The sequence below is a fragment of the Callithrix jacchus genome, chromosome 11 (genome assembly GCF_049354715.1).
Source record: "Callithrix jacchus isolate 240 chromosome 11, calJac240_pri, whole genome shotgun sequence".
Taxonomy (NCBI): Eukaryota; Metazoa; Chordata; class Mammalia; order Primates; family Cebidae; genus Callithrix; species Callithrix jacchus.
In genome coordinates, this window is record NC_133512.1 from 12639383 (window position 1) to 12660611 (window position 21229).

General features: G+C 46.6%; 1 long non-coding RNA gene, 1 other non-coding gene and 1 pseudogene across 3 annotated transcripts; 1 reads left to right on the forward strand and 2 right to left on the reverse strand.

Moving 5' to 3' along the window:
* The first annotated feature begins 1038 nt into the window (after nucleotides 1–1038).
* Nucleotides 1039–1202, forward strand: LOC118144029 (U1 spliceosomal RNA). Its single transcript, XR_004728496.1, has one exon. It is a non-coding gene; the product is annotated as a U1 spliceosomal RNA (small nuclear RNA).
* A 3041-nt stretch (nucleotides 1203–4243) lies between these two features.
* LOC100391360 (transmembrane protein 230 pseudogene) lies at nucleotides 4244–5274 on the reverse strand (annotated as a pseudogene).
* A 14621-nt stretch (nucleotides 5275–19895) lies between these two features.
* LOC144578325 (uncharacterized) lies at nucleotides 19896–21194 on the reverse strand. 2 transcript variants are annotated; one of them, XR_013523858.1, is made up of 2 exons: nucleotides 21068–21194; nucleotides 19896–20093 (listed from the first exon to the last, which is right to left on the reverse strand). It is a non-coding gene; the product is annotated as an uncharacterized LOC144578325 (long non-coding RNA). The 2 variants fall into 2 exon arrangements; XR_013523857.1 differs by lacking the exon at nucleotides 21068–21194 and adding an exon at nucleotides 20854–20987.
* Between the last annotated feature and the right edge of the window lie 35 nt (nucleotides 21195–21229).

A 21229-nucleotide genomic window follows, 5' to 3' on the forward strand; every position in this document is an offset into this window, starting at 1 on the left:
CTCCGTCCAGCAACTTCCCAGCACTGCTCCCAATTCCCTGGTCAGCAGAGGCAGAGACTCCACCGTCCATGAAGCTGCCTCTCTATGTCCTCTGTTCCTGGTGTTGTCATCCATTTCCTCCAGAACCAGATCCTGAAACAAGGATCCCAGTGCAAAGAATTTACTGGGGAGGTAACTCCAGATGACAGCAGTAGGGGAGTGGGGAATGAGCCAGGGGATGGCAGGAAGCTGCCCAGAGTGCATCCAAGGGACCTCCTGCCCCCAGGGACCTCCAGGAGCTGGTGGAGACATGCCCAAGAGGGTCTCCTCCAAGGAATAAGGACATGGACACTTTCTACCACATTCATCTGTCACTGGTTGAGGACACACTTGGGAGCTTTAGCCCCAGTACATGGCAGGTGCACTCAGTGTCAAAGGGTCTTAGGCAGGGCTGTGAGCACTTGCTGCAAGAAGTCACTGTTGGCACACACGAGGCTGTGAGTGTCAGCACAGAAAGGGCCCAGCACCAGCACCTGCTGCAGTGGACTCAAGGCCCTCCTGCCTTTCGTATGTTCCTGTGGGGGCTGTCTAGGCTGAGCCCCTGGAGCCCAGCTGTGCCCATCCCAGCACCACAGAGAGATGGAGTCCAGCTATGTGATCTCCTGGGGTCTTTTGTGAAACACAAACAGTGTGACAGCAGCACAGTCCTGCTCAGAGTAACAGCGAAAATTTCACACCCAAAACAGTGAAAATTTCACGCACTGGATCTCCCAACCCAGCTGTCAGTGCCTCTGGGCACACGTGCTGAGTTGTGACCATATGATATGTACACATGCATCCTGCTTTTTCTCTGGACTTTTCACATAAATCCTCCCCATTGCCTTCGATCTCTGATCAGCGTGTCTGTGACTAGGTTATGGTCCACAGAATGCATGGATCTTCTCCTCTTCTGGCGCTGACTGTCTGGCTAATTCCCAATAGTTCATTTTTGATAAATAAGTTTCTGGTTGACTTCTTTAGGCCTAACAATGTTTCCTCTTTTTAAAAATTTATTTACTTATACTTACCTGTCAGGGGAGATACTGTGATCAAGAAGGTGGTTTTCCTAGGGCGAGGCTTATCCATTGCACTCCGGATGTGCTGACCCCTGCGATTTCCCTAAATGTGGGAAACTCAACTGCATAATTTGTGGTAGTGGGGGACTGCGTTCGCACTTTCCCCTGAAAAAAAGTTTTATTTCCTTAAAACAAGTTCCCCCAGATGAGATTCGTGAGAGTACAATGTTTACAATTCTTTTTTTTTTATTTTTGAGACAGAGTCTCACTCTGTCGCGAGGCTGGAGTGCAGTGGCGCAATCTCGGCTTACTGCAACCTCCGCCTCCTGGGTTCAAGCGATTCTCTTGCCTCAGCCTCCCAAGTAGCTAGAACTACAGGCGTCCACCGCCACTCTCAGTTAATTTTTGTATTTTTAGTAGAGATGGAGTTTCACGATGTTGGCCAGACTGGTCTTGAACTCCTGACCTCATGATCCACCCACCTCAGCTTCCCAAAGTACTGGGATTACAGGCATGAGGCACTGCGCCCGGCCCAATGTTTACAGTTCTTACGTGGACAGTTCATTCTTTCCTCACGCTAATCTAGGATTTATCGGGTAATTATCAAATTCTCAGTAATTAGAATCTGGTGAAGGGTTGATGCCAGTCTTGGGTAATGAAAACGCGGTGATTTCCCGAAGGCCATGACTCTTGCCACTGACAAAAGCAACTTGCAAAGGCACCATCTCCCTGCAGTCACCTTCATCATGTATTATGTTTGTCATTAGACCTTACTAATTAGACTGCCAGATAATACCTCATTTTCCACTTTCTTTGGTATTAGTAAGATTGATATTATAAGCTTGATATTGAAATCATAAGACACGCCTGAAATATGGCTACTCTGAGCAGGTCCAGAGAGGGGCCCAGAGCTGTGCCAGTTCACTAAGAGAGCAGCCAGGGGTGAGCCAGCCATCAGCAGAGCAGCCCTCTGTGGTCGCCTCTGGGGTGACGCCTGGCAGAGGCTGCCCCAGGTGAGTCATGTGCAGACAATCCCTGGAGACTTCAGGGTCACTCACTGAAATAAACCAGGCACAGAAAGACAAACTTCACATGCTAAAAATCAAAACTAACTCATGGCAATAGAGAGTGGGTAGAATGATGCTCCCAGAGGCTGGGAAGGGTAGTGGGGTGGCGGGGGGGAAGCAGAGATGGTTAATGGGTTCAAAAATATGATTAGATAGAATGAATGAGAGCTGGTATTTGAAAGCACAACAGGGTAATTACAGTCAGAGTACATTTAAAATAACTTAAAGGGTGTAATTGGAATGTTTGTAACAGAGAAGTGACAAATGTTTGAGGTGATGGACACCCCATTTACAACCTGATGCGATGATGACACACTGTATGTTTGTATCAAAATATGTACCCCATAAATATATAATCTGTGTACCCATAAAAAATAAATCAAAATCACTTGCCAACATGCTGTTCTGCATCGAGACAGCATTTAAAGAGTCTGGGGATCTGGGCTGAGAGGAAGGCAGGTGACATTGCTAAGCCGGTCCCCTGACCTGGACCACAGGCACCTTGGCTGGATATGTGTATGACACTCTGACCAGTACAGATGTGAGTAATCACATCCACAACTTCTGGCTCTTTGGGGTAACCAGCCTGCTGGTGGCCCCTTCATCTTTCTTGCCATCAGAACCCGGACTCTATTTGGTGAAGGACTGTGTCCACTACTCAGGGAGAGAGGCTCTCTCTATTCTCCCAGCCCCCTTTGCAGCTGGCAGTGGCCATGTAATCCAGTCCTGGCCCATGGGAAGGCTTTTCCTTTCCTCATTAAAAGAGATGTATGCAGCTGGCATGATATTCTAGCCTTCCCCACTTTTCGCTGCCCTAGACAGATGGAAAGTCTGGAGCTATAGCAACCATCTTGTGGTCCTGAAGCATTGAACATGAGGAAAAAGTCAAGATGCAAAAAATGCCATTGGAAATGACAGCAAAATGGCCGACTAGGAAGTTCCAAGCTCTCATTTCCAAGCTGAAATACTGAATAAACAAGCAGAGAACTGTCAGAACCAACTTTGTTGGCGCTCCAGAAAACAAGGGTCTACAGCAACCAGGCAAACACTCAGTTTTAAAAAGGCCATCTTCAAAACAGTAGCAAAGTTTTGTGGTGGTATTTTTTTTTTTTGAGACAGAGTTTTGCTCTTGTTGCCCAGGCTGGAGTGCAATGGTGTGATCTGGGCTCACGGCAACCTCTGCCTCCCAGGTTCAAGCCATTCTCCTGCCTTGGCCTCCCAAGTAGCTGGGATTACAGGCATGTGCCACCATGCCCAGATAATTTTTTATATTTTTAGTACAGACAGAGTTTCTCCATGTTGGTCAGGCTGGTCTCGAACTCCCGACCTCAGGTGATCCACCCACCTCATCCTCCCAAAGTGCTGGGATTGCAGGCGTGAGCCATCACGCCCGGACTTTATTTATTTGTTTGTTTGTTTGTTTTGGATTTCAACATTTTAATTTCTTTGGAATATAAGTCATTTTTTGCAAGCTAAAAAATAGAATCAAAGTAAGGTAATCTAGTGCTCCAGGCATCCAGGCTGAGCCTTGCAATCATAAGCAGAATAATGACATAATACAAGGTGCTAGCAACAGGGCTATAAACTCTAACTAATAAACATTTATCTACATGTTTCATTAGGGACAGCCAAAAGTCCTGCCCTTAAAGGAATAATCTACAGAACATCTTGATTTAGAAGGGACAAAATGACCCTAATTATATGCTGTCCAATCTACTGGTGAACTGGATCAGAATGGGCCAAGGATTGTTAACCGGAGAAAGTATTTACATTTTGAAAACTTGCCATGCAGGCTAGTTTATTCCTGGCTGCTATCAATAAGAAAGCAAGTAAAAAGAAATATTACAGATAAACTCACTGATCTTTGATTTTTACCAAGGTCTTCCTAAGGAACATGAAGGTAGGGTTAAGTGTAGAGGATAAGATATTCCAGGTTGTGTGTGTGTGTGTGTGTGTGTGTGTGTGTGTGTGTGTTTTCTGCTTTATTTATTTTTTTATTGCATTCTAGGTTTTGGGCCAATTGTTTGTTTTTTTTTTTTTTTTGAGATGGAGTCATGCTCTGTTGCCCAGGCTGGAGTGCAGTGGTGTGATCTCAGCTGACTGCAACCTCCACCTCCTGGGTTCAAACAATTCTCCTGCCTCAGCCTCCTGAGTAGCTGGGATTACAGATGCATGCCACCATGCCCAGCTATTTTTTTTTGTATTTTTAGTAGAGATGGGGTTTCACCATGTTGGTCAGGCTGGTCTCGAACTCCTGATTTAGTGATCCGCCCATCTTAGCCTCCCAAAGTGCTGGGATTACAGGCATGAGCTACGGTGCCCAGCCAAGATACTCAAATATTTTTAAAATAAATTACTTAGTAGTAAGCAATTAGCCATACTACATTCTTTCATTTGTTACAAACTGGCAGTGAAGACTATTTAAAAGAAATGCTCAGCTCTACAGAGGGTGGTGGCAGGCAACACTTTCCACTACAGAATAAGCTCTATTCTTCCATGATACATATTCCTGTGGAAAAACTTGTCAGGAGCTCTTGCCAGGGCCAAGGGATGAAAAACAGAGCAGGTCACGTCCTAACTAGCTAACTGTAGGCTCAGTTTACATCTTTGGGAAGAACCCATAAAATCAAGGCCATTGTTTTCTTAAACATCCACAAGCTGCAGAATTCCTTAGCCCTTATCTAGAGTTTCTGCTCGGTGTCTTAAAGCTGGGGCAGTCCCACTGTGACTCTTCTCAGATATGAGGTGGGTGCCAGTCAGCAAAGTCTGGAATGTCATCATAGGAGTAACCGTGGTAGGCTTTGGCTGCACAGAAAGCGATGCACAGGTGGTAAAATCCGGGTAGGAACACCAGAATGCCAATGATCAGGACTGGAACGGCCTGGCCTGCCCCCACTTTGCTGACGTAGCCTGAGAGCAGGAGGGAGCCTATAATAATGAGAAAGGTGCTAATCAAAAACAGCACAGTGGCAAGTGCAATGGCCTTGTAAGGGATCTTTGGAGGGCTCTTCTTAAACTGAAGGTCAATGTAGCCATCGTCTCTGCTGGAGAGCCTTGAATATTTCACTTTACTACTGGGGCTTCCAGTAGCCAAGTTGGTGCGGACAGCATCCTAACACGCTGGCAGAGAGGAGTGCCGCGCCAGGCTGCGCACATGCCCAGAGCTCATACATGGTTGGCAGCACCAGAGGTCACATGGCACTCTGGCCCACCTAAGTGCTACCCAGCCTGCCCCAAGGAGGATCAGTCAACTATTTTTTTTTTTTTTTTTTTTGAGACAGAGTCTCAAGTCTCGTTCTACAGCCCAGGTTAGAGTGCAGTGGCGCGATCTCGGCTCATCACAGCCTCCCCCGTTTGGGTCCCAGTTCAAGCAACTCTCCTCCCTCAGCCTCCTGAGTAGCTGGGATTACAGGCATGAGTCACCATGCCCAGCTAATTTTTTTGTATTTTTAGTAGAGACGGGTTTTCACCGTGTTAGCCATGCTGGTCTTGAACTTCTGACCTCGTGATCCACCCGCCTCGGCCTCCCAAAGTGCTGGGATTACAGGCGAAAGCCACCATGCCTGGCCCTTTTGTGGTGTTTTTACTTAGTCTTGCCCTACCCCTTCCCCAGATGGCAGCAGTCTTAGTCTTTTTTTTTTTTTTTGAAACAGGTTCTCAAAAAACAGCCCAGGCTGAAGTGTATTGGTACAATCATTGCTTACTGCACTCTCCCACATCAGCCTCCTGAGTAACTAGAATTACAGGTATGTGCCACCATACCCAACTAGGTTTTTTTTTTTTTTGAGATGGAGTCTCACTCTGTCACCAGGCTGGAGCACAGTGGTGCGATCTCAGCTCACTGCAACCTCTGACTCCCTGGTTCAAGCAATTCTCCTTCCTCAGCCTCCTAGGTAGCTGGGATTATAGGCACATGCCACCATACCCAGCTAATTTTTGTACTTTAAGTAGAGACGGGGTTTCACCATGTTGGCCAGGATGGTCTCGATCTCCTGACCTTGTGATCTACCCGCCTCAGCCTCCCAAAGTGCTGGGATTACAGGCGTGAGCCACCGCGCCCAGCCCAGCTAGTTTTTTAAAGTGTTTGTAGAAATAGGGTCTCACTATGTTGTCAGGGCTGGTCTCAAACTCCTGGCCTCAAGTGATCCTCCTGCCTTGGCCTCCCACAATGTTGGGATTACAGGCATGAGCCACTGTACCCAGCCAGCAGTTTTGGACTTGAGACAATAGTAGCACAGTTCTCAGTTCCCACCCTCCAAAGAGAGCAGGCTACTTTACTTGCAAACTACCATGTGCATCTGTTCTTGTCTGGGGGATACCTGAAGAACTGATGTGAGATGCTGTATCTCTTGCCTAAAATCAGGCCACTGCTCAGAAAAGATGCCTGGGGCAGGAGGTTATAGGTAGAGACATGCAATAGACCACTTTAAACCCAGAGGAGAAGCTTGGATAATCTGGATATTCAAAAGCAACTCCCAGCTCACATTTGTAATCCCAACACTTTGAGAGGCTGAGGCAGGCAGATTGCTTGAGCCCAGGAGTTTGAGACCAGTCTGGACAACATAGCAAGACCCTGTATCTACAAAAAATAATTTTTAAATAGCTGAGCATGGTGGCATGCACCTGTAGTCCCAGGTACTTGGAAGACTGAGGGGGGAGGATCGCTTGAGCCCAGAAGTTTGAGGCTGCAGTGAGCCATGATTGTGCCACTGCACTCTAGCCAGTGCAACAGAGCAAGTCCCTGTGGCAAAAAAAATTTTTATGTAAATTTTTAAAGCAGCTATAAGCCAAGCACAGTGGCTCATGCCTATAATCCCAATGCTTTGGAGGCCAAGGTGGGAGGATCACTTGAGGCCAGGAGTTTGAGAATAGCCTGGGCAATATGGCAAGACCCCATCTTTACAAAAAATAAAAATTTTAAGAAGTTAACTGGCATGGTGGCATGTAACTGTAGTGTCAGCTATTTGGGAGGCTGAGATGGGAGGATCATTTGAGCTCAGGGGTTAGAGGCTGTAGTGAGCCATGATCACACCACTGCACTCCAGGCCTGGATGTTGACTCAAGTAAAAATGAGACAGGAAAGAAGAAGCGAAGAGAAAGAAAAAGGAAAGAGAGAGAGAGAGAGAGAGAGAAAGAAGGAAGGAAGGAAAGAAAGAAAAAGAGAAAGAAAGAGAGAGAGAAAGAAAGAAGGAAGGAAAGAAAGAGAGAGAAAGAAGGAAGGAAGGAAAGAAAGAAAAAAAGAAAGAGAAGGAAGGAAGGAAAGAAAGAAAGAAAAAGAGAGACAGAAAGAAAAGGAAAGGAAAGAAGGAGGGAGGGAAGGAAGAAAGGAATGAAAGAAAGGAGGGAGGGAGGGAAGGAAGGAAGGAGAAAAAGAAAAGAAAGAAGGAGGAAGGGATGGGGAAGGGAGGGAAGGGAAAGCTTAGTCGGGCACGGTGGTACATTCTTGTAGTCCCAGCCACTTGGGGAACAGAAACAAAAAGATCACCTGAGCCTGGAGTTTGAGGCTGCAGTGAGCCATGATCATCACTGCACACCAGCCTAGATGACAGAGCGAGATCCAATTCAAGAAAAATAGAACAGCTCTGTATACAGGAAATTTAGAATGCCACACGGATGCCCAGGGCAAAATGCATGTTCAGAAAAGCTGATCCTTAGGTTCAGAACAAGTCTAGCTAAGTGTTAAAAGAGTTCCAACCAATTTGCAGAAGATGGAAGAGGCAATTAGCTGGGTGTGGTGGCTCGAGGCTGTAGTCCCCAGCTACTCAGGAGGCTGAGGCAGGAGAATTGCTTGAACCCAGGAGGCAGAGGTTGCAGTGAGCAGATCCCACCACTCCACCCCAGCCTGGAGACAGAGCGAGACTCCATTAAAAAAAAAAAAAGGTGTAAGAGGTGTGCTCTGTGTGTGTGTGTGTGTGTGTGTGTGTGTGTGTGTGTGTGTTGGTGGTGTCATCATTTTTTAGCTCCTGGCATCTCTGTCAAAACACTGGCTAAACACAAGCTAAAGAAACAGACACTTTGGTGACCACAAAAAACAATGAATAGTCTTTGCAAAAATAGTTTGGGAAAGTATAAAAACAGATTACTACAGCCTTTAGCAATTAAAAAAAAATGCTGAGGAAGAGATATAACCTGATTTCCAGACTTCTCACATTATAATCGTTAAATGTTCAGTTTTCAACAGCAACAGCAAAATTACAAGGCAAACAAACGGGAAAAGATGGCCTCGTCAAAGGAACAAAAACAAGCTGAAAAAACTGTGTCGAAGGCAGCCCAACATTAGACTTATTAGACAAAAAACTTTCAAACAGCTGTCTTAAAGAGCTAAGAGCAAAAACAGATGAAGACTAAAGAAAATTAGGAAAACTATGCATGAATGAACTGAGGTTATCCATAAATCACAAAAAAGAACCACACAGAAATTCTGGACCTGAAAAGGACAATACCTGAAATAAAAACTTCACCAGAGGGGCTCGAGAGCAGATTTGAGAAAGCAGAGCTGGGCACAGGGGCTCACGCCTGTAATCCCAGCACTTTGGGAGGCCGAGGCAGGTGGATCGCAAGGTCAAGAAATCGAGACCATCCTGGTCAACATGGTGAAACCCCGTCTCTACTAAAGATACAAAAAATTAGCTGGGTATGGTGGCGCGTGCCTGTAATCCCAGCTACTCGGGAGGCTGAGGCAGGAGAATTGCCTGAACCCAGGAGGCGGAGGTTGTGGTGAGCCGAGATCGCGCCATTGCACACCAGCCTGGGTAACAAGAGCAAAACTCCGTCTCAAAAGAAAAAAAAAAAGAGAAAAAGCAGAAAAAAAAATCTGTGAACTTGAAGGTAGGACAATTGAAATCATCAGTTCAGAGGAACAGACATGAAAAAGAGTGAGGAAAAGTGAACAGAGACTAAGTTACTTACGACACATCATGAAACGAAATAACATGGGTGTTACGGAAGTTCAATAAGGAGAAGAAACAGAGAATAGACAGATTATCTGAAGAAATAATGGCCTAAAACTTTCCAAATTTGATGAGAGACATGAATATAAAATATCTAAAAAGTCCAGTAAACTCCAAGGAGTACAAATGCAGAGACTTTCATTGAGACATGTTATAATCAAATAGTTGAAAGACAAATACTAAGAGAATATTGAAATCAAGAGAAAAGCGACTCATCACATACATGATGTCCTCAATAAGATTATCAGCTGATTACTCATAAGAAACATTGAAGGTCAAAAGATAGTGAGCTTGATATATTTAAAGTGTTGAAACAAACAAAATTGTCCACCAAAAATTCTATTTCCAGCAAAACTTTCCTTCAAAATAAGTGAGAAATTAAGACATTTTCAGATACATAACAGCTGAGAAAGTTCATTACCACTAGACCTACCTTGCAAGAAATGCTAAGGGGACTCTTTCAGGTTGAAATGAAAGGATGCTGAGGTCAGCCAATTGTTACGAGTAACCTAAAAAAAAAGAAAGAAATGAAAGGATGCTAGACAGTAGCTCAAAGATGTTCGAAGAAATAAAAATCCCCAATAAAGATATTTACATGGATAAATATAAAAGCCAGAATTATTATAGCTTTGGGGGTTTTTCTTGGGTGTTTTGTTTATTTGTTTTGAGACAGGGTCTCTCTTTGGTCCAGGCTGGAATGCATTGGTGCACTCATAGCTCACTGCATCCTCGACCTCCGACATCCTCGGCTCAGTCAATCCTCCCATTTCAGCTCCCAAGTAGCTGGAATCCCAATTATAGGCACATGCCACCAAGCTTGGCGAATTTTTGTATTTTTTGTAGAGATGGGGTCTCACTGTGTTGCCCAGGCTGGTCTCAAACTCCTGGGAGGCAGGTGATTCTCCCACCTCAGCTTCTTAAAGTGCTGTCATGAAAGGCCTGAGCCACCATGCCTGCCAACTTACTCTTTCTTTTTTCCTTTTTTGTAAAGCTAGAATCTTGTTATGTTGCCTAGGCTGGTCTCAAACTCCTGGCCTCAAGCAATTCTCCCACCTCAACCTTCCAAAGCACTGGGATTGCAGGTATGAACCACCACACTCAGCCAAAAAACATAATTCCACATTTTTGAGCAAACAATGTATAAAATGAAATTTTTGACATCAATTACCAACCTAAAGTGGGGACAAAGCTGTACAGAAGTAGAGTTTGTATGCTGTTAAACTGGTATCAATGCAAATTAGATTTTTTTAACTCTAGGAAATATTTATATTTTACATATATTAAAATCACTTTTAAAATTATTTTAGTTAGAAAGAGTCAATAGGTAGAGCTAGCTAGATGGAAGAGAGAGAGAGAGAAAGAGCACTCATGAATGGCGGATGAACAGAAAATTCCTACATTTTAAAGCATACATGTAGCACGAATGCTGACTATGCCAACATGGAAAACTGGTGAATGGAATGGTAACAGATAAAATTATCTCTTCTATATTTTATTTTATTTATTTTGTTTTATTGTAATTCCAGCACTTTGGGAGGCCAAGGTGGGTGAATCACAAGGTCAGGAGTTCAAGACCAGCCTGGCCAACATGGCGAAATACAATCTCTACTAAATAAAAAAATTAGCTGGGCATGGTGGCGGGTGCGTATAATCTCAGGTACTCTAGAGGCTGAGGCAGGAGAATTGCTTGAACCCAGGAGGCAGAGGTTGTGATAAGCCAAGATCGTGCCATTGCACTCCAGCCTGGGCAACACGAGCAAGACTCTGTCTCAGGAAAAAAAAAAAAAACCACACACACACACACACCAGGGAAAAAAAAGCATTATTGCAAGAGACAAAAATGACATTATACATTACTAAAACGGTCAATTCATCAAGAATATGTAATAATATATATGCACCAAACAATGTGACCTTAAAATATATGAAGTAAACATTACATAATTGAAAGGAGAAACAGACAACAATAAGTAGTTAGAGACTTCAATACTCCGTTTTCAATAATGGGTGAACAACTAGACAGAAGACCAGCCATGAATAGAAGTCTTGAACATTTACAAAACACTTGGACCTACAGTATATATACAACATTCCACTCCACAACAGCAGGATACACATTTCTTTCAAGTGCACATGGAATATTCCTCAGAATAGACAGTATGTTAGACCACAAAACAACCCTTGTTATATTTTAAATAATTAAAATCATAGAAAATATTTTCCATTCACAATGGAATGAAACTAGAACTTAATAACAGAAGGGGCTGAGTACGGTGGCTCACACCTGTAATCTCAGCACTTTGGGAGGCCAAGTTGGGAGGATCTCTTGAGCCCAGGAGTTCAAGATCAGCCTGGGCAACATAGAGAAACCCCATCTCTAAAAATAAAAATAAGCTAGGTGCGGTGGCTCACACTTGTGAGCTGAGGGAAACGAACTGCTTGAGTGCAGGAGTTCAGAACTTCCTAGGCAACATGGTGAAATCCATCCCCATTAAAAATACAAAAAAATTAGCCAGGTGTGGTGGTATGCACCTGTAGTCCCAGCTTCCCAGGAGGCTGAGGTGGGAGGATTACTTGAACCCAGAAGATCAAGGCTGCAATGAGCCATAATTGCACCACTGTACTCCAGCCTGGGCCACAGAGTGAGGCCTTGTTTCAAAAAAAAAAAAAGTTAGCCAGGCATGATGGCACACACCTGAGCTACCAGCTACTCAGAAGGCTGAGGCGAGAGAACTGCTTGAGCCCAGGAGATAAATGCTTCAGCGAACCATGATTGCATCACTGCTCTCCATCCTCAGTAAACAGAGTAAGATCCTGTCTCAAAAGAAATAAGTAAATAAATTACAGAGGGAAAACTGAAAATTCACAATATTTGGAAATTAAACACCACATGTTTAATAACCAATGGATCGAAACAGAAATCAAAAAGGAAATTTAGAAATACCTTGAGACAAATGAAAATGAAAACACAACATACCAAAACTTATGGGATGCAACAAAGCTGTGCTAAGAGAAAAATTTTTACCCAAAAGCACAATCAAAGAAGAAAGCAGCCTGGCGCGGTGGCTCACGCCTGTAGTCCCAGCCCTTTGGAGGCCAAGGGGGCAGGATTGAGTGAGACCAGCCTGGGCAACATGGCAAAACCCTGTCTCTACAAGAGAGATATAAAAAGTTAGCCAGACATGGTGGCACGTGCCTGGAGTCCCAGTTGCTTGGGAGGCTGAAGGAGGAGAATCACTTGAGCCCAGGAGGTCAAGGCTACAGGGAGCTGAGATCACACCACTGCACTCTAGCCTGGGCGACAGAACAAGATCTTGTCTCAAAAAAAAAATTTTTTTTTAATTTTTTAAAAAGGAAGAAAGGGCCAGGTGTGGTGCCTCATGCCTGTAATCTCAGCACTTTGGGAGGCCATGGCAGGGGAATCACATTAGGCCAGGAGTTTGAGACCAACCTGGGTAACATAGCAAAAGCCCATCTCTAGGAAAAAAAAAGAGAGGAAGAGGAAAGACAAAGAGGAAGAAGAAGAAGAAGGAGGAGCAGGAGGAGGAAGAGGAGGAGGAGGAGGGGAAGAGGAGGGGAGGGGAAAGGAGGAGGAGGGGAAGAAGAAGAGAAGAAGAAAGATTTGAAATTTTCTAACTGCGCACCTTAAGGAGCTAGAAAATGAAAAACTAAACCCAAAGCTAGAATTTTAAAAAATAATAGGGTGGGTGTGGTGGCTCACACCTGTAATCCCAGAACTTTGGGAGGCCAAGGTGGGCGGATCATGAGGTCAGGAGTTCAAGACCAGACTGGCCAACAGGGTGAAACCCCGTCTCTACTTAAAAATAAAATAAAATAAAAATAAATAAATAAATAATAATAAAGACTAAAACTGAGATAAATGAAATAGAGAATAGAAAACTATAGAGAATAGCTATGCAACAAAAATTTGGCTTCTTAAAAAAGTCTTCTGAAGGAGTAATCTAAAATAATGCAAATAATACAGAAAAATAAATTTTAAAAGAAAAAATTAATAAAATTGACAAATCTTTAGGTAAAGTGACGAAGAAAAAAAGAGAGAAGACTCATATTACCAAAATCACAAATGAAAGTGGGAACTTCACAATTTTACAGAAATAAAAAATATAAGATAATACTATTAATAACTGTATGACAACAAACTGGAAAATCTAGAAGAAATGGACAAATTGCTCAAATTCAACTACCAAAAGTGATTCATGAAGCAGAAAATCTAAAACACTAAGTTCGGCATCAATATGGTGACCTCCCGGGAGCGGGGGACCACTAGGTTGCCTAAGGAGGGGTGAACCGGCCCAGGTCAGAAATGGAGCAGGTCGAAACTCCTGTGCTGATCAGTAGTAGGATCGTGCCTGTGAATAGCCACTGCACTCCAGCCTGGGCAACATAGCGAGACCCCATCTCTAAAAAAAACCAAAAAACAAAAATTTTAAAAAATAAGAAGAAAAAAAAGAGACCCTACCTCTACAAAAAAATAAAATAATTAGCTGGGCATGCTGGCATGTACCCACAGTCCCAGCTACTCAGGAGGCTGAGGCAGGATTGCTAGAGCCCGGGCAATGGAGGCTACAAGTGAGCCATAACTGTGCCACTGCGCTCCAGCCTAGAAAACAGAGTGAGACCCTGTCTCAAAAACATTTTTTAATAAAAAAAATTAGAACTAATAAATGAATTTGGCAAAACCGAAGGATACAAAATCAATACACAAAAATCAGATGTATTCCTCCCTCCCTCCTTCCTTCCTTTTTCTCTTTCTTTTCTTCTTTTTGAGTATCTGGGACTACAAGTGCTCACCACCATGCCTGGCTATCATCTATCTATCTATCTATCTATCCATCCATCCATCTAATCTGACAGAGGCTCGTTCTCTATTGCCCAGGCTGGAGTGTAATGGCATGATCTCAGCTCACTGCAACCACCACCTCCCCAGTTCTAAGCGATTTTCCTGCCTCAGCCTCCTGAGTAACTTGGATTACAGGGGTGTGTCACCATGCCTGGTTAATTTTGTATTTTTAGTAGAGACAGGGTTTCACTATGTTGGCCAGGAAGGTCTGGAACTCCTGACCTCAGGTGATCCACCTGCCTTGGCCTCCCAAACTGCTGGGATTACAGCGTGAGCCACTGTGCCCAGACCCTGGATAATTTTTGTTTTAATTTTAATTTTTAGAGACAGCATTTCACTGTGTTGCCCAGGCTGGTCTTAAACTCCTGGCCTCAAATGATTCGCTGGGACTATAAGTGAGGGCCACCATGCCTGACTCTAGTACCACTTGACACATGAGAAAGAAGCCATTCTGTTCCCACTCCTGCCACCTGGTGGTCTCTTACTTGCAGCTGCATACACTCCTGGCTGGTGTGCCTGTAATTCCCTGCTGCCCACCACCTGACTATGAGCACCCCCCCTCCTACTGTTGCTCTACTGCAGAGTTCTCAGCCTCAGCACTATAGACATTTTCAACCTCAGAATTTCTTGTGGGGGCTGCCCTGTGCATTGTAGGACTTTGACAGCAACCCTAATGCCAGTAGCATCCACTCCCCAGATATGATAACCTAAAGTGTGTCTTGGCCAGGCACGGTGGCTCACACGTGTAATCCCAGCACTTTGGGAGACTGAGGAGGGCAAATCACTTAAGGTCAGGAGTTCATGACCAGCCTGGCCAACATGGTGAAACCCCTTATCTACTATAAATGCAAACATTAGCTGGATATGGTGGCACATGCCTGTAGTCCCAACTACTCAGGAGGCGGAGGCAGGGGAATCTCTTGAACTCAGGAGGCGAAGCGTGCAGTGAGCCGAGACAGCATCACCGCACTCCAGCCTGGGCAATGGAGTAAGATTCCATCTCAAAAAAAAAAAAAAAACCACGTAAAATGTTTCCGTACTTTCCTAAAAGTCCCACTGGGGCAAATCTGGCTGAGAAGCACCACCCTGCAGGAAGCCTGTGCTAAGCCAACTAATCCACTCCCACCACTCAGCTCTGCTATAACCAAGCCAAGCTGGGCTCTCAAGCTCCTCTGGGCCTTCCCAAGGTCTGCGCATAGAATCTCCTTGGCAGTGGGGATTCCCACCACCACCCAAGCCTGAGTGGTCTCTCCCTGCTCTGGCCATGATAGCAGGGGCTGGCTGTCTCCCTTGGCACTTGGCCTAACTATCACTGCATTCATGCATTTTGCTTCTGGAGGCTGAGGTCTTAGTTCCTGGGGCAGGGGCCATACCTCCTACACCAAGGATCCTTGCACCTATAGGGGTCCGATTTGTACATTTCAGTGACTGTATTAGATACTTCGCTTCAGGAATACAGTTGCAGTCAGGACCCATCGCTGTCAAACCCATAGACTCAGGGCTGTGCGACCGTCCATCTCCCCACCACTAGAACAGGCATAAGCAGTTGGGGAGCCTGGTCCCCCAGCCCACTGCTGAGGAAAAGGGCTTGCAGGTCCACGGAGAGCATGAGGCAGGCTGAACTTGTAAATGGCTGGGAGGTCCCAAGTACTTCCTGAGGGCTCCCTGGAGGGAGGATGGGCAGTTCTGCCCTGACTGTTGCTCCCAGCATCCCAGTTGCAGGTGCTGACCGAAGAGGGTCTTAGCCTAGGCAAGGCAAAGATGGTGAAGCCAGACCGCTACGTAGGGTTAGCCACCAAAAATGGAGAGCACACCTCAAGGCTGAGGGGAGACAAGGTCTGGGGTCTGGCCCTACATGCTTAGTCTCTACTGTACAAGCATCAATTTCTTCTCACATTCATCCCAGCCCTGCAAGCTGATGGGTACCCCTCATTCTAGGCCCCTTGTCTTTTGTGATGGCCCCCCTTGACACAGAACCAACAAGTTGAGCCAACAAGTCATACAGTGAGCCATGGGAAACAAAAGGGGCCATGAGAGGGACCTGAAGCAGGGTCTCCCAGACGGGAGCAGGCATGGGCCCCTGCCTACACCTGATACCCCTGGCCTTGACAAACATGAGACCTGTGGAGCATCCCTGGGCTTAGGTGGGGCACAACTGGAGCCTCTAGGAGGATGAGGATGAGGATGAGGGCTTCCTGAGTCATGGAGGTGACACAGAGGGAGGGGTCCTGCCTGCTGCATGGGTGGGTGCAGAGTCCAGCTCCATGATTCCTACCATATCCTTTCCCTCCACTTTTAACTGGAATTAGTCCTCAAAAGCCTCAGGCAGTACAAAGGTTGTGAAAAGAGAATTGCCTTCAGGGCATTAGGGATACTCTCAGAAGGAACACACACATGCAAAACTTGGCATGGTCCTTGCCTCCAAAGAGCTCCTACACCAAGATGGGGACAGGGCCCCCAGCAATGAAGCTTCATGAGGTCAGAGCAGTATCAGACACACATAGGAGGATGCCCAGCCCAGGATGGGGCTCAGGAAGACTTCCTGGAGGAGGCTGTGCATGGGTCAGAGAGGTTTCACACCCTAGGGTTGCAGATTTAGCAAATAAAAAGCAGGATGCTGGCTGGGTGCAGTGGCTCATGTCTGTAATCCCAGCACTTTGGGAGGCCGAGGCAGGTGGATCACAAGGTCAGGAGTTTGAGATCAGCCTGGCCAATATGGTGAAACCCCATCTTTACTAAAAATACAAAAATTAGCTGGGTGTGACAGCACAAGCCTGTAGTCTCAGCTACTTAGGGTACTGAGGCAGGAGCACCGCTTGAACCTGGGAGGCAGAGGTTGCAGTGAGCCAAGATCACACCAATGCACTCTAGCCTGCGCAACAGTGAGACTCTGTCTCAAAAAAAAAAAACAAAAAAACAGGATGCCCAGCTATATTGGAATTTCAGAGAAACAGTGAATATTCGTTTTAGCGTTATGTCCCAAATATCGGACAGGACACAGTTATGCTGTAAAATTCTTCAGTTTATTTGAAATTCCAATCTAGCTAAACATCTACTTTACCTGGCCTCCCAGGTCACCATGACTTTTGGATGAAGTGTTGGGCTCAGAGAAGGGATGTGACAGGGGAGTTTCATATCCAAGACCTGAATTTAGGTATCCCACCTCCAATTCCAGACTAGAGTCTGAAAGACAGAGCACCTCCCCTCGACCACTTGGTCAGGTGACACTGGGTTGGCTAGTCAATCTGAGCTCTTGCCAATCTGCAAAATAAATGTGTGTGACGGATATTAAAACCTTGCCTCTCAAACTGTGAACTGGAGACCAGCACCTTTGGCCTCACCTGGGATAGAGGTGAGTACCCAAATGCAGAACCCCAGCCTGTACCCTAGATGTGTTCGCATGGAAATACGGAGACACGTCCCAAAGGCAATGGCGGATTCAACAGGTATTGGGAGGTGCTAGCACAGAGCTGGGCTGTGACAGGTATGTAGGGTGCCTGAGCCAGCCCCTACAGGAACCCTTGGAGGGGGCCTTTTACCCCCACTACAGGTGAGCACCTAGAGAGGGCCAAGAAAAGCGACATGCCTTCCCCAAATGAGACCAGTCAGAAAGTGGCCACTGTGGTCTGACCTGGTCACTGTGCCCACAGAGAACCTGGGACATTGAGGTGAGCCACAGCAGGATGCTACGTGGTAGAGGCAGCTCTTGGTGTATTCGTCTGAAGACCCCCTTGATGTGCCTTGTTCTCTAGCTCACTGGTACCAGATACCCTTGGTGCATTCTGCGCCAATCCTACAGCTTCCAAGCAGGTTTATAGGTAGGCTGGAGGACTACACAGGTGCTGGATGCGTTGAGTTCCAAAAGCATTTCAAGGTAAACTAAATAATGTGCATTTACCCAGCATCATGCCTGGCACACTGCCATGATGAACCACTCCTTTCCATCTTTACCCTCGTAAAAAATGGCTGTGAGGAATGGAAGAGCAGCCACTCACAGCCTGTTCCACAGGCAGGCGTCTTACATAATGATGTTCCTGGGGAAAAAGGTGACAGTTGACAGGGGAAGCTTCTCTGCTCAAATTCGACTTTATCACCATTGCCTCTTGGGGCCCCTGCCCCTAAAGTCCAAAGTCTCGAAATTCCCCAAAAGCTGAGTCATTCATCCTCGGCAGATGCAGAGAATCAGCTGGGCTGCAAACGTACCAAGGCTTTTGCGCTCTAGGTCCAGAGGTTTCTGGGCACACCACTGTCGTCCCATCCACTATCACCAGCTGTATCATCAGAATACCTTTGCTTTCAAAAACACTCTGTCAAGGCCGGGTACAGTGGCTCACCCCTGTAATCCCAGCACTTTGGGAGGCCGAGATGGGCAGATCATGAGGTCAGGAGATGGAGACCATCCTGGCTAACACCCTCTCAACTAAAAATAGGAAAAAATTAGCTGGGCGTGGTGGTACGTGCCTGTAATCCCAGCTACTCGGGAGGCTGAGGCCGGAGAATCACTTGAACCCAGGAGACGGAGGTTGCAGTGAGCTGAGATTGCACCATTGCACTGCAGCCTGGGTGACAGAGCAAGATTCCATCTCAAAAACAAAAGAAAACAAAAAAACACCTCTGTCTTCTGTATCTTTTGACTTTTTAAGACATGACTATTATATTTTCAAAAATAAATCAATTTTTCAGCCCCCGTTGTGTATTTTGGTGACAACACTCTGGTCTTTTCACCCTCAAATGTGCAGGGATCCCTCCCACCCCAGAGAATTTATACACACTGTTCCCCCTGCTAGGACTGCTGTTCCCTCCCACCCTTTCCATCTCGGCACAAACCTCACTTTCTCAGGACCCCTTACAGCCCTCCAATAGCCTGAACTCTCCATATGACTATCGAGCAGTCTGCCTTAGTTGACCATCTCTGCTCCTTCCTAAAAGACTGTGCCTCATCCATCTCATTGCAAACCCTAGCACAGTCCAGACACCCAGGCACCCACTCAGATGTAGGTGTGGGCAAGACTGTGCCAGCCCAGAGCAGAGATGCCACTGCACTCTTCTGACCTTCCTGCTTGAGCCCTGGGCGTCACCAGCCTGGAAACCATCCAAGCCTCTCTGCTGTTGAGGGAAGCCTAGGCTTCCAGAGAGCCCTAGGTTCATTTACCCATAGCACACATACCCTCAACCAAGGCCTGCCCAGTCTGATTCGCACGTTTGTGCAAAGGGCACAGGCTTTGGACAGAGACTGAGTCCAAGAGGCCAACCCTGAGTGCCTGTTTGTTCACATGTAAATGGGCACATGGTATCTGCCTCCCAGGTGAGGTGTTGAACGAGCCCTGTATACTCTCTCTGTAGTCTCAGAACATGAAGACGGACCTTCCCATTCTCTACTTTTTAAAGACAGGGTCTCATGGCCAAGCATGGTGGCTCATGCCTATAATCCCACCACTCTGGGAGGCCAAGGTGGGTGGACTACCTGAGGTCAGGAGTTCAAGACCAGCCTGACCAACATGATGAAACCTGTCCCTACTAAAAATACAAAAACTCAGCCAGGTATGGTGGTGGCCACCTGTAATCCCAGCTACTCAAGAGGCTGGGGGAGAGAGAATTGCTTGAACCCAGGAGGTAGAGGTGGTAGTAAGCCAAGCTTGCGCTATGCACTCCAGCCTGGGCAACAGAGCAACACTACGTCTAAAAATAGAGAAAGAGAGTTTGTGTTATGGTGTTGCCCAGCATGGAATGCAGTGGCGTGATCATACATACAGCCTCAAACTCTTGAACTTCTGGGCTCAAGCAATCCTCCCATTCTTTCCAATGCCCTGGCCTCAGAGTGCCCACAAGGGTACCTAACCCCAAAGCAAAAGTCCCGTAGTAGCAGCTATTCCACTGGGGTGGACAAGCCAGAGCCCAAACCCTGCACAGAGCCTCATCTCCCCGACCTAAAACATAGAAACAGCTTCCCCCAGGGAGGCCATTAGGAGGAAGGAACATACACTTTGAACAAATAGCCACCATACCTTTACCCAAACTCCTCTGCTCCGGGCCCAGACCCTGCTGTCCCCAGGCAGGAATACAGCATCAGGCTGGCTCCATGCTCCTCTACCTCATCCCCCAAAAAGAAATCACTGGGGAAACCCAATCTCTTCTCCATCCAGGGTGGCTCTGGGATACAAGCTCTCTTGGTAGGGTGTTCCTGGAAGTGACAAGGTCAGAGAGACAAGCCATCCTGGAGACAGGGTATGTAACACTTTAGAATACAGCTTGGCTGTAACATCCAGAGCACTCACTGTGCCCAGGGCCAGCCTCAGCACTCCATGAAGCAAGGTGGGAAGGCCAACCTGGGACAAGGACCAGGCCTCAGACCTGCAGGCACAATCTGCCCTATCTCATCTTCCAAAGGTGGGAGGGCTGCCCGCTGATGGGGTCTGTGCAGTTGTTGCTTTTTCTCCAGTTCCATTAACTCTTTCTTTCTGAATATTCCTAACCACCGCAGACTGCAAGAATACTGTCTGCTGCTCCCTGGCAGCTCTGCCCAGAAAATACCACCATCCCACCCTCAGCACATACGCTGGCTTCGTGGAAATCCTCAGGAGTCAACAGAAGGGGAGCAGGGATCATGGAGATCCCAAATCTTGGGTCCTGCTACCTTCAGTCCTATCATGACCAAAGGTCCAGCCTCCCTCGTCTCTGTACAAACTTTTGCAAAGAAAAAACTTGGCTTCTTCTAAAAACCCCTAGTTTCTACTCCTCCTCCCCCTGCGCAACCTCATGCCCCCAGCCTGGCCTTGTGATGCCTGGTAAGCAGGTAACATGCAAACTAGGGCCCTGAGCCAGCAGACAGGCCCAGCCTTCAGGCTGAGAAGGCAGCTGAGAGGTAGGCCAGGGCACAAGGAACTGTATGTGGGTGTACATGTGATACTGCCACTTATGCATATAACACAGACACAACTCACACACTAACAGATGTTCAGAAAGGGACCAGCAGATAGCTGCCCTGGCTCCTCTAAGGAAGGGCAGGCAGCTTCCCCCAGAAATCTACATGTGCGTGTGCTGGAGGAGAGGAAGGCTGGCGGTCGGGAAGGCCCATCTCCCAGGGGTGCAGGCCCATCTGTCTGCCTGATCCCAGGCAGCAGGATTGCAGAAGCCAGGCGGGACGGCCATAGCCACCTGCCAGCGAGGGAAGGCTTCTCTTCTCATGGCTGGGGGCAGCCTGGCACGGCTGACCTCTTCTGGCCAAGTGAGGCACTGCATGCAGCCGTAGAGCCAGGCGCTTCCGTCTTCTGGATGTTTCCTGACTCCTGATGTTTTGGGGGACAGTCCTTTTCATAT